The sequence below is a fragment of the Macaca thibetana genome, chromosome 11 (assembly GCF_024542745.1).
Source record: "Macaca thibetana thibetana isolate TM-01 chromosome 11, ASM2454274v1, whole genome shotgun sequence".
NCBI classification, from domain to species: Eukaryota; Metazoa; Chordata; class Mammalia; order Primates; family Cercopithecidae; genus Macaca; species Macaca thibetana.
The window spans coordinates 77,212,623-77,225,523 of NC_065588.1; the positions used below are offsets into that span (position 1 = coordinate 77,212,623).

The 12,901-nt window shown below is 36.8% G+C and overlaps 1 long non-coding RNA gene across 1 annotated transcript; it reads right to left on the reverse strand.

Moving 5' to 3' along the window:
* Positions 1-2,364: 2,364 nt before the first annotated feature.
* Positions 2,365-12,641, reverse strand: LOC126931252 (uncharacterized). Its single transcript, XR_007717805.1, has 2 exons — positions 11,909-12,641; positions 2,365-5,007 (listed from the first exon to the last, which is right to left on the reverse strand). It is a non-coding gene; the product is annotated as an uncharacterized LOC126931252 (long non-coding RNA).
* Between the last annotated feature and the right edge of the window lie 260 nt (positions 12,642-12,901).

The following is a 12,901-nucleotide window of genomic DNA, read 5'->3' on the forward strand; positions in this document are numbered from 1 at the left end:
ATAAGGTGTAAGGAAGGGATCCAGTTTCATCTTTCTACTTATGGCTATCCAGTTTTCCCAACACCATTTACTAAATAGGGAATCCTTTCCCCATTTCTTGTTTTTGTCAGGTTTATCAAACATCAGATGGTTGTACATGTGTGGTGTTATTTCTGAGGCTTCTGTTCTGTTCCATTGGTCTATATTTCTGTTTTGGTACCAGTCCCATGCTGTTTTGGTTACTGTAGCCTTGTAGTATAGTTTGAAGTCAGGTAGCATGATGCCTCCAGCTTTGTTCTTTTGGCTTAGAATTGTCTTGGCAATGCAGGCTCTTTTTTGGTTCCATATGAACTTTAAAGCAGTTTTTTCCAATTCTGTGAAGAAAGTCATTGGTAGCTTGATGGGGATGGCATTGAATCTATAAATTACCTTGGGCAGTATGGCCATTTTCACAATATTGATTCTTCCTATCCATTAACATGGAATATTCTTCCATTTATTTGTGTCCTCTTTTATTTTGTTAAGCAGTGGTTTGTAGTTCTCCTTGAAGAGGTCCTTCATATCTCTTGTAAGTTGAATTCCTAGATATTTTATTCTCTTTGTAGCCATTGTGACTGGGGGTTCCCTCATGATTTGGCTCTCTGTTTGTCTGTTATTGGTGTATAGGAATGCTTGTGTTTTTTGCACATTGATTTTGTATCCTAAGACTTTGCTGAAGTTGCTTATCAGCTTAAGGAGATTTTGGGCTGAGACGATGGGGTTTTCTAAATATACAATCATGGCATCTGCAAACAGGGACAATTTGACTTACTGTTTTCCTAATTGAATACCCTTTATTTCTTTCTCTTACCTGATTGCCCTGGCCAGAACTTCCAACACTATATATGTTTAACAGAAGTGATGAGAGAGGGCATCCCTGTCTTGAGTCAGTTTTCAAGGGGAATGCTTCAAGTTTTTGCCCATTTAGTATGATATTGGCTGTCGGTTTGTAATAAATAGCTCTTATTATTTTGAAATACGTTCCATTAATACCTAGTTTATTGAGAGATTTTAGCATGAAGGGTTGTTGAATTTTGTTGAAGAACTTTTCTGCATCTATTGAGATAATCGTTTGTTTTTTGTTGTTGGTTCTGTTTATGTGATGAATAACGTTTATTGATTTGCGTATGTCGAACCAGCCTTACATCCCAGGGATGAAGCCAACTTGATCGTGGTGGATAAGCTTTTCTGATGTGCTGCTGGATTCAGTTTTCCAGTATTTTACTGAGAATTTTTGCATCAATGTTCATCAGGGATATTGGTCTAAAATTGTCTTTTTTTTTGTTGTGTTTCTTCCAGGCTTTGGTATCAGGATGATGTTGGCCTCATAAAATGAATTAAGGAGGATTCCCTCTTTTTCTATTGACTGGAATAGTTTCAGAAGGAATGGTCCCAGCTCCTCTTTGTACCTCTGGTAGAATTCGGCTGTGAATCCATCTGGTCCTGGACTTTTTTTGTTGGTAGGCTATTAATTATTGCCTCAACTTCAGAGTCTGTTCAGAGATTCAACTTCTTCCTGGTTTGGTCTTGGGAGGGTCCATGTGTCCAGGAATTTATCCATTTCTTCTAGATTTTCTAGTTTATTTGTGTAGAGGTGTTTATAGTATTCTCTGATGGTAATTTGTATTTCTGTGGGATCAGTAGTGATATCCCCTTTACCATTTTTTATTGCAACTATTTGATTCTTCTCTCTTTCCTTATTAGTCTTGCTAGCAGTCTATCAATTTTGTTGATCTTTTCAAAAAAACAGCTCCTAGATCCATTGATTTTTTTGAAGGGTTTTTTTTGAAGGTGTTTCTGTCTCTTTCAGTTTTGCTCTGATTTTTTTTTTTCTTGTCTTCTGCTAGCTTTTGAATGTGTTTGCTCTTGCTTCTCTAGTTCTTTTAATTGTGTTGTTAGGGTGTCGATTTTAGATCTTTCCTGCTTTGTCTTCTTGGCTTTTAGTGCTATAAATTTCCCTCTATACACTGCTTTAAATTTGTCCCAGAGATTCTGGTACATTGTATCTTTGTTCTCATTGGTTTCAAAGAATATCTCTATTTCTGCCTTCATTTCGTTATTTACTCAGTAGTCATTCAGGAATGAGTTGTTCAGTTTTCATGTAGTTGTGCAGTTTTGAGTGAGTTTTTAAATCCTGAGTTCACTGTGGTCTGAGAGACAGTTGCTGTGATCTCTGTTCTTTTACATTTGCTGAGGAGTACTTTACTTCCAATTATGTGGTGAATTTTAGAATAAGTGTGATGTGGTTCTGAGAAGAATGTATATTTTGTTGATCTGGGGTAGAGAGTTCTGTAGATGTCTATTAGGTCTGCTTGTTGCAGAGCTGAGTTCAAGTCTTGGATATCCTTGTTAAACTTCTGTCTCATTCATCTGTCTAATGTTGACGTTGGGGTGTTAAAGTCTCCCATTATTATTGTGTGGGAGTCTAAGCCTCTTTGTAGGTCTCTGATGACTTGCTTTATGAATCTGGGTTCTCCTGTATTGGGTTCATATACATTTAGGATAGTTAGCTCTTCTTGTTGAATTGATCCCTTTACCATTATGTAATGGCCTTCTTTGTCTCTTTTGATCTTTGTTGGTTTAAAGTCTGTTTTATAAGAGACTAGAATTGCAACCCCTGCTTTTTTTGCTTTCCATTTGCTTGGTAGATCTTTCTCCATCCCTTTATTTTGAATCTGTGTGCCTCTTTGCACGTGAGATGGGTCTCCTGAATACAGCACAATGATGGGTCTTGACTCTATCCAATTTGTCAGTCTGTGTCTTTTAATTGGGGTGTTTAGCCCATTTACATTTAAGATTAATGTTGTTATGTGTAAATTTGATCCTGTCATTATGATTTTTGTTGGTATTTTGCCCGTTAATTGATGCAGTTTCTTCATAGCATCAATGGTCTTTACAATTTGGCCTGTTTCTGCAGTGGCTGGTACCAGTTATTCCTTTCCATGTTTAATGCTTCCTTCAGGAGCTCTTGTAAGGCAGGCCTGGTGGTGACAAAGTCTGGTTTGAAAATTCTTTTCTACAAGAATGTTGAATATTGTCCCCCACTGTCTTCTGGCTTGTAGAGTTTTTGCTGAGAGATCCGCTGCTAGTCTGATGGGCTTCCCTTTGTGGGTAACTCGACCTTTCTCTCTGTCTGCCCTTAACACTTTTTCCTTCATTTCAACCCTGGTGAATCTGACAATTATGTGTCTTGGGGTTGCTCTTCTTGAGGAATAACTTTGTGGTGTTATCTGTATTTCCTGAATTTGAATGTTGGCCTGCCTTACTAGGTTGGGGAAGTTCTCCTGGATGATATCCTGAAGAGTGTTTTCCAACTTGGTTCCATCCTCTCCATTACTTTCAGGTACACCAATCAAATGTAGATTTGGTCTTTTCACATAGTCCCATATTTCTTGGAGGATTTGTTCATTTCTTTTTACTCTTTTTTCTCTAAACTTCTCTTCTTACTTCATTTCATTCATTTGATCTTCAATCACCGATACCCTTTCTTCCAGTTGATCAAATTGGCTATTGAAGCTTGTGCATGTGTCACAACATTCTTGTGCTATGGTTTTCAGCTCCATCAGGTCATTTAAGGTCTTCTCTACACTGTTTATTCTAGTTAGTCATTCATCTAATCTTTTTTCAAGGTTTTTAGCTTCCCTGCAATGGGTTCTAACATCCTCCTTTAGCTTGGAGAAGTTTGTTATTATCAACCTTCTGAAGCCTAATTCTATCAACTTGTCAAAGTCATTCTCCATCCGGCTTTGTTCCATTGTTGACGAGGAGCTATGATCCTTTGGAGGAGAAGAGGCACTCTGATTTTTAGAATGCTCAGCTTTTCTGCTCTGGTTTCTCCCCATCTTTGTGGTTTTATCTACCTTTGGTCTTTGATGTTGGTGACCTATAGATGAGCTTTTGGTATAGATGACCTTTTTGTTAATGTTGATGCTATTCCTTTCTGATTGTTAGTTTTCCTTCTAACAGTCAGTCAGGCCCTTCAGCTGCAGGTCTGTTGGAGTTTGCTGGAGTTCCACTCCAGACCGTTTGCCTGGGTATCACCAGTGGAGGTTGCAGAACAGCAAATATTACTGCCTGATCCTTCCTCTGGAAGCTTCGTCCCAGAGGGGCAGCCACCTGTATGAGGTGTCTGTGGGCCCCTACTGGGAGATGTCTCCCAGTTAGGCTACACAGGGGTCAGGGACCCACTTGAGGAATCAGTCTGTCCGTTCTCAGTAAAAACCCCATGCTAGGAGAATCCCTGCTCTCTTCAGAACTGTCAGACAAGGACGTTTAAGTCTGCAGAAGTTGTCTACTGCCTATTGTTCAGCTATGCCCTGCCCACAGAGGTGCAGTCTAGAGGCAGTAGGCCTTGTTGAACTGTGGTGGGCTCCACCCAGTTTGAGCTTCCTGGCTGCTTTGTTTACCTACTCAAGGCTCAGCAATGGCAGATGTCCCTCCCCCAGCCAGGCTGCTGTCTTTCAGATCTATCTCAGACATGGGCCTGGGAGCCACCAAACCAGGCAGGAGAGAGAATCAACTTGTCTGCCAGTTGCTAAGACCTTGGGAAAAGCAACATATTTGGACGGGAGTGTCCTGTTTTTCCAGGTAGTCTGTGACAATTTCTCTTGGCTAGGAAAGGGAAGTCCCCCAACCCCTTGCACTTTGACTTTTTTTAACCCCTGAAAATCAGTATATTTTCAGCCTCCCAAAGTGTATACACATTTAAAGCAGTGTGTAGAGGGTGAGGCAATGTCCTACCCCACCCTGCTTCAGCTTGCCCTCCATGGGCTACACCGACTGTCCAACAAGTACCAGTGAGATGAACCAGGTATCTCAGTTAGAAATGCAGAAATCACCCATCTTCTACATCAGTCACACTGGGAGCTGCAGACCAGAGCTGTTCCTATTCGGCCATCTTGGAATGCTCCTCTTTGTTTCTGTTTAATGTTTCCCTACTGCAGATAATTTACATGGGAAATACATGGTCTTGATGATAATATAAGGAAGCTATATTTTGGAAGGGAGGAGGAGAGAGAGAGATCTTTAATAAGCTACTAATATTTTATCTAAGGTTAAGATCTTTCTTAGGCAGGCTCCATGCCCTAGGTCTAGAATAGCCATTGACTCTTCTCCAGTTTGGAAAATAATTACCTGTTGTGACAGTCCATGAGAGACAGTTGGTATCATTTGACCACATTAAAATTGTTTGGGTTTGTATATGACCCAACCCACTCCTAAAAAGTTCAAAATGGAGTGTGAGATGTTAAAGTTTTATCGTCATTGTTGGTAGATGTTTGTATAGGACCCAACCCACTCCTTAAAAAGTTCAAAATGGGGCTTGAGATGTTAAAGTTGTATTGTCATTGTTGGTAGATACTTCCCAAAAGTAGAATTCAAAAGGAAATGAGCAAAGACTATGAATGGTTAGAAGTTAAGTGCCTGTTTAGCCCGCAGGTAAAACTATTAATAAAATAAAGATTCTAGAAGAAAGGGCTTCCTGAACTTAAATTAAGGGGGGATCCAGTACTGAAGTTCCATGAAATTAAAATGGAGATTAAAGGTGCAGTTATCTCTGTTTTGGAGATGTTGGTCACAAGTGTCAGAATCAGTAGCAAATGGTTTTGGTAAAGATTATAATAAGGAGGGTCAGAACTCCAAAACATTACAAGTATAAATAAGATAATATCTCTTATTTTCTTGAAATCCATCCAATTGCTCTTAACTGAATTTCTTGTAAAATCTAAACTTCTTTCCATAGTATGTAAAGTCTTCATAATCAACCCTTCTATCTGTCAGACTGCATGTCACAACCACAATATGCTCCAACATCACTTGTTTATTTCCAACTCCCATGTGTGCCAAGCTTGTTCCCACCACACAGACCTTGCCCTTACTGGTCCCTTCATTCCTCTATCTAAAGTGCTCTTCTCTTAGATATTTTCATGGCTGATTTCTTCCTATAATTCACATCTTAATTTAAATATCACCTCCTTACAGAAGTCACTGATTTGATTGTCACTTTGTTTTATTTTCATCTTAGTCCACACATCCTTATTTAGAATAATATTTATTTACTGTATTATGGTGTGCTAGTTCTTTATTTTCTATATCTGACCATTTGAAGATAAACATCATGATATCTGGCAAAAAACTGTCTGTTCTCTTGACCTTTGTATTCATATATACCTGATATGGCTAGGCTTTGTGTTCCCACTCAAATCTCATCTTGAATTGTAATCTCCATAATCCTCATAATGCCCACATGTCAAGGGAGAGACCAGGTGGAGATAATTAAATCATGGGGGTGCTTTTTCTCATGTTATTCTCATGATAGTGAGTGAGTTCTCATGAGATCTGATGGTTTTATAAAGGGCTCTTCCCCTTCACTCGGCACTTCCTCCTGCTGCCTTGTGAAGAAAGTGCCTTGCTTCCCCTTCACCTTCTTCCATAATATCAGCAAGTTTCCTGAGGTCTCCCCAGCCATGCTGCACTTTAAGTCAATTAAGCCTCTTTCCTTTATTAAATTACCCAGTCTCTGGCAGTTCTTTATAGCAGTATGGGAACGGACTAATACAATACTTGACATAGAGCTGACATTCAATAACTATTTGTTAAGGAGACTACCTGAATGAATGAACATCATACACTGAATTAATCATTTGGGCAAATATCCAAGCAGAGACTAAGAAGAGTCTGGGAGCAGGTGAAGATAAAGGAAGGTATTCAACATCTGAAAGGATTGGCGGAAGTCATTCAGGACAGGATCATATCTAACAGACTGAATCTTTCATAGGTAGAAAATCACAGAAACAGACAATTCTGAAACCTAACGTCAAGAGCAAAACTTCAAGCATACTAGGACTATTGAATTATTTCCAGATAACATACATGAATCAGTTAATAAAAAATTCCTTAGGTTAATCAATTTGAATATTGCATTAACTCTTTTATAAGATAGTAAGTTTTAGTTTTGTAGTTTACAGATATGAGCCAATCAAAATCCTGAAATATATAATCTGGAAATTTATCATTACAAATGTTAAATCCTGAAAATATGATTCTGCAAAAAAATTTTAAAATATGTTTTAAAGATATTTGTTTTTATTTTTAAAGAAATATTTATTTAAGAAATGCGTTAAAACCTACAGAACACGTTATAAGCTACTTTAAGCAATAAAACATAATAACACATTTTTTTGCAAGCATAAACACTAAGATGTACTAACAACAGTTGCACAGGTACAACAGTTATAAGAAGATGAACCGTATTCATAAGGAAATAAGTTAAAAAGCAAAGTGTATAAATGCATGCCAATATGGTTGGGAATTGTGTGCACCCAAGTTTATAACTTTCGTGTTTGAAATACTACAACAGACAACATAAGTCTTTTGGCAAGATCGATAAAAAACTGTTATGAATCACCACCACATATGCAGTCACCTGAAGAGATGAGATCTTGAGAAATTTTATCTTTCACAAATATAGTTGTACAAAGTGGACATTCTTTAATTTATTGAAAAAGTTTTATCATCTTTATGTACACACCCAATGCTTACACACAAAGCGAAAGATTTTAATGCACTTTGTGGAGTCAAATTAGCAAAAATACATACAACAAATTTGATCTGAACACTCTAAAAGTCTTTAAACAATTATTCCTCCTGTATTGGAAATGATGAATGAAAATTAAATATAAAGAATTGTAAAAATTAACGCTGACTATTTAAAATCGTGGGAAAGAAGCTAAAAAACAGGAAGAATATAATACTTTGCAATATATTTAATCAGTAGATGAAAGATCTCCACAAGGAAAACTACAAAACACTAATGAAAGAAACTGTACATGACATGAATGGAAAACCATCCCATGCTCATGGATAGGAACAATCAATATTGTTAAAATGACTATATTAACCAAAGCAATCTACAAATTCAATGAAAATCCTATCAAAATATTAATGTCATTTTTCACAAAAATTTTAAAAAAAAATCCTAAAATTCATATGGAACCAGAAAGGAGTCCAAATAGCCAAAGCATTCCTAAGCAAAAAGAATAAAGCTGAAGGCATCACATTACTGACTTCAAATTATACTACAAGGGTGTAGTAAGCAAAACAGCATGATACTGGTATAAAATCAGACACATACATCAGTCGAATGAATAGAGAACCTATAAATAAAGCCACATACCTACATCCAACTGATGTTTGACAAACTTGACAAAACACACACTAGGAAAAGTTTACTCTATTGAATAAATGATGCTAGGAAAATTGGAAAGCCATATGCAGAAGAATGAAACTGGATCTCTTTCTCTCACCATATACAAAAATTAACTCAAGATAAACTAAAAACTTAAATGTGAGACCTGAAATTATAACTATAAAAATACGAGAAGAATTCCCAGGAAAATTTTTCTGGACATTGGCCTAAGCAAAGAATTCATGACCAAGACCCAAAAGCAAATGCAACAAAAACAAAAAGTAGACAAATGGGACTTAATTAAACTAAAAAGTTTCTGTACATTAAAATAAAGAATCAACAGAGCAAATAGACAACCTGTTGAATGGGAGAAAATATTTTCAAACTATGCAACTAAAAAAGGACTAATAACCAGAATCTATAAGGAACTCAAGCAACTCCACAAAACAAAAAAACAAGATATAAATAGCCCCATTAAAGAGTGGGCAAAAGAAATGAACATACGTTGTGTGAAAGAGGAGATACAAATGACCAACAAGCATATGAAAAAAAGTGCTCAACATCACTAATCATCAGAGAAATGCCAATTAAAACCACAATGAGATGCCATCTTACACTAGTCAGAATGAGTATTATTAAAAAGGAAATATAAATGACAGATGTTGACAAGGATGTGGAGAAAAGGGAACACTTATACACTATTGGTGGTAATATAAATAGTACAATCTATCTGGAACACAGTATGGTGATTTCTCAAAGAACTACAAGTAGAACTACCATTTGATCCAGCAATCGCACTACTGCTTATATTCCCAAAGGAAAAAAAAATCACTGTATCAAAAAGATACCCACATCCATGTGTTTATTACAACGCTATTCACAATAGCAAAGATACGGAATCAAGCAGAATGTCCATGAGTGGATGACTGGACAAAGAAAGTGTGACTATGTGTGTGTGTGTGTGTGTGTGTGTGTGTGTGTGTGTGTGTAATGGAATACTACTCAGTCATGAAAAAGAAGGAAGTTATGTCTTTTGTGTAACATGGATGGAACTGGAAACATTATCTTAAGTGAAACAACTCAGAAACAGAAAGTCAAATACTACATTTTCACACTAAGTAATGTGTATACTGACACACAGAGTAGAGTAATAGACACTGGAGACTTGGAAGGGTGAGAGGGAGTTGGTGGTGATAGGAAGGTGAGAAATTACTTAATGGGTCTAATATACACCATTTGGGTGATGGTTACACTGAAAGCACAGACTTTGCCATTAGGCAATCTATCCATGTAACAAAATGACACTTGTACCCCCTAAATCTATAAAAATAAAATAAAAAGTCCTAATGCACCTTGAATTTTTGAACAAATGAATTATAGTACTAATTATAACTTACAAGGGGGAGTCAACTAACGGGCAAGTTAGTAAATAAATAGCATATATAATAGTGAACAGTAATGCAGAAAAGAGGGAGTGAGAAACCTGGGCATAGGGTAATTGAGTCATGATGTACAGCGGGTGCAGTTTTAGATAGAGGAATCCAGGAATGTCTCAGAGACAAAGTGACATATGAGCAAAGACCGAAAATGTAGTGAAAATTGAGGTCATGAGGATCTGACTTTTCTGTTAGGAAGAACAAGTCTGGAAATCTGTAATTGTAAGTAAATTTAGAGAAAATATTGGTTAATATCCACTTGTGACCTCACACATGGGTTTCAGTATGTGTGGGTTTCATTCTTTTGTACTGAGTTCTAATACAATAATAAGAATTGACACTGGGAATATGGAGGGAAAAATTACATCTGTTTTCATCTCATTTGGCTTTTCACATTGTATTGCATACTTCATGTATTTGAATATTGGTTTTTCAGCTTTAGCCCAAAAGACCTCTTTGGAAACGACATAGTACATTTCTGTGGAATATATTTCCTGCATTCACAAAAATATACAATAAAAAAGTAACTCAAAAATAAAAAAAAAAAGTGACATATGAAAAAGGCCATTACATAAACTCACTGGAGAATTGGTCAGAATGGACTTGAGAGATGTTAAAAAAGAAATAAAAAAAGCACAAATGAGACTGACTCAGAAATAGCCTGACAGAGCCCATTAATATCACTTGAAATTCGTAGTTATAAAATAACAATACCAAGAAATGACAAAAAGTAAAATTACAAAACAAATAACTGTTTTCTTGCTCTTTCTGATGTAAAGAGTTGGTTAATGGCTGATAACAGTTCCAATGAGAATAAGCAGTATAATGCTATAGATAAACTCTATATCTGCATAGAGTTATAAGCACATACGTGTAAAGAAAGAAACTTATATTCACACCACAGTGTTGTAGTATCTGAAGTTTTAAAAATGCAAGTGGGCCGGGTGCAGTGGCTCATGCCTGTAATCCCAGCATTTTGGGAGGCTGAGGAGGGCAGATCACCTGAGGTCTGGAGTTCAAGATTAGCCTGGCCAACATGGTGAAACCTCGTCTCCACTAAAAATACAAAAATTAGCCAGGTGTGGTAGTGCACACCTATAATCCCAGATACTCGGGAGACCAAGGTGGGAGAATCACTTGAACCCGGGAGGCAGAGGTTGCAGTGAGCTGAGATCGTGCCACTGCACTCCAGCCTGGGCGACAGAGTGAGACTCCATCAAAAAAAAAAAAAAAAAAAGGCAAGTGCAAGCAAATAAAGAGATGTCAATTGAAATTTATGTCTTCACTGGAAATTCTGAACATACTCTAAACCTCTTGATACAATTTACAAATTTCTCTTTTTAAAGCATGTATCCTAAGTAAGTTGTAAATATTTGGTTGCTCAATTCTCAGAAAAGGCAGGAAATTTTATCAACAACCAAAATATAAAGCTACCAGAAGAGTCATCTAAGCAGATCATCCTTCAACATAAAGATTGGAAAAAGGCGTCCAAATAGCTCACTGTACTTTTTAATTGTTTTCATCATGCCATTCTCTAGTTACCAAGGGTATAGTATAATAGTAGGTTTGGAGGTGTGGAAAATAGGACCAGAGAGATATTGCATAGCTAAATTTTGGCCAGGTTGCATTAAAATCATCCCAATATTCAGCACATAGTCATATCTTTTAGTTTTCTTTTCCATAGTATATCCAATAAATAAGTGAAACATCTGGTTTCATGATCTACCAAAATTAAGTCATTTCTTTCCCCTATTTATTTCAGTTTGAAACAGTACTTCAGTTGAAATCTTTGTATTGTCTTTGAGATCTAAAAATGATTGCCACTTCCTTGTTACATAAGAGCAGTTCTTGTGGTAAACCGGCCTTAAGTTTAATTTTCTAGTTTAATTTTGTACCTTTCCATCCTACCCTAAACACATACACACACACACACACACACACACACACAAAGATACACATACACACACATATATGAATTGGGAACCTATATTGTTAGGCAATCAACTACACTTTATGAAAAATACTATAACAAAGGGTATTTCTTTTTCTTGTCATAATCTGTTACCATGATAATGAGATAATTTCTTATACATTTAAAATAATATTGCCAGTATTTGAGTACCCCACAGTGGTATTAGGAATATGAAACAGACACAGAAACAGGATAATTCTTTTGGAATTTTCTCTGCAGAAGAGTTAAAATCACCTTTTAAGGATTTGGGTGATTTGATGAAAATATTAGTAATTTTTACTGAAAATATTTGCTTACCTTGTTCCCTTCAGGTTTTTCTCAAATAGAAGTAACTAGATATGGTGTGTGGTTTTTTTTTTTTTTTTTTTTTTTTTGAGATGGAGTTTTGCTCTTGTTGCCCAGGCTGGAGTGCAATAGTGTGATCTCAACTCACGGCAACATCCACCTCCCTGGTTCAAGCAATTTTCCTGCCTCAGCCTCCCGAGTAGCTGGGATTGCAGGCATGCACCACCACACCCGGCTACTTGTGTATTTTTAGTGAAGACAGGGTTTCTCCATATTGGACAGGCTGGCATCGAACTCCTGACCTCAGGTGATCTGCCCACCTCAGCCTCCCAAAATGCTGGGATTACAGGCATAAGTCACTGCGCCTGGCTAATATGTTTTTTAATTAGAAATAACTTTCAGTTGTTTTGTTTTTTCAGAAATAAAAATAAGATTAGTGGAGGATATTTGGCTGCTAGAATGAACTGGAGTTGTAGAATGCCTTCCCATCCATTGGAATGTTAGTGTTTTAAAACTATTCTTTCATCTGTCTTCTCCTTCTTCTTCTTCTTCTTCTTCTTCTTCTTCTTCTTCTTCTTCTTCTTCTTCTTCTTCTTCTTCTTCTTCTGCAGTTACCATTTGGGAATAAAAAGAAAGTTTCAAAATAGGAGTTTACAATTTTATTACTATGTACGATTTCATTTGAGACATTTACAAACTATTTTTTAAGCCCTGAAAATCAGTATATTTTTCAGAAACCCTTTGCTAACTCATAATAAACTTGCAGTGTTTCTTCAGGGGCAAACTTCAGCTCAGCCCTGCTGCAGAGATGAAGTACTTTATGCAAACCCCTTCGCATATACTTGCTAAGTTTTCAAAATATTTGAGAAACCAGAAGCATGGAAGTTACAAGCAAACGTTTTTTCATTTTTTGCAATGGAGTCTTGCTCTGTTGCCCAGGCTGGAGTGCAGTGGCAAGATCTCAGCTCACTGCAACCTCTGCTTCCCAGGTTCAAGCGATTCTTC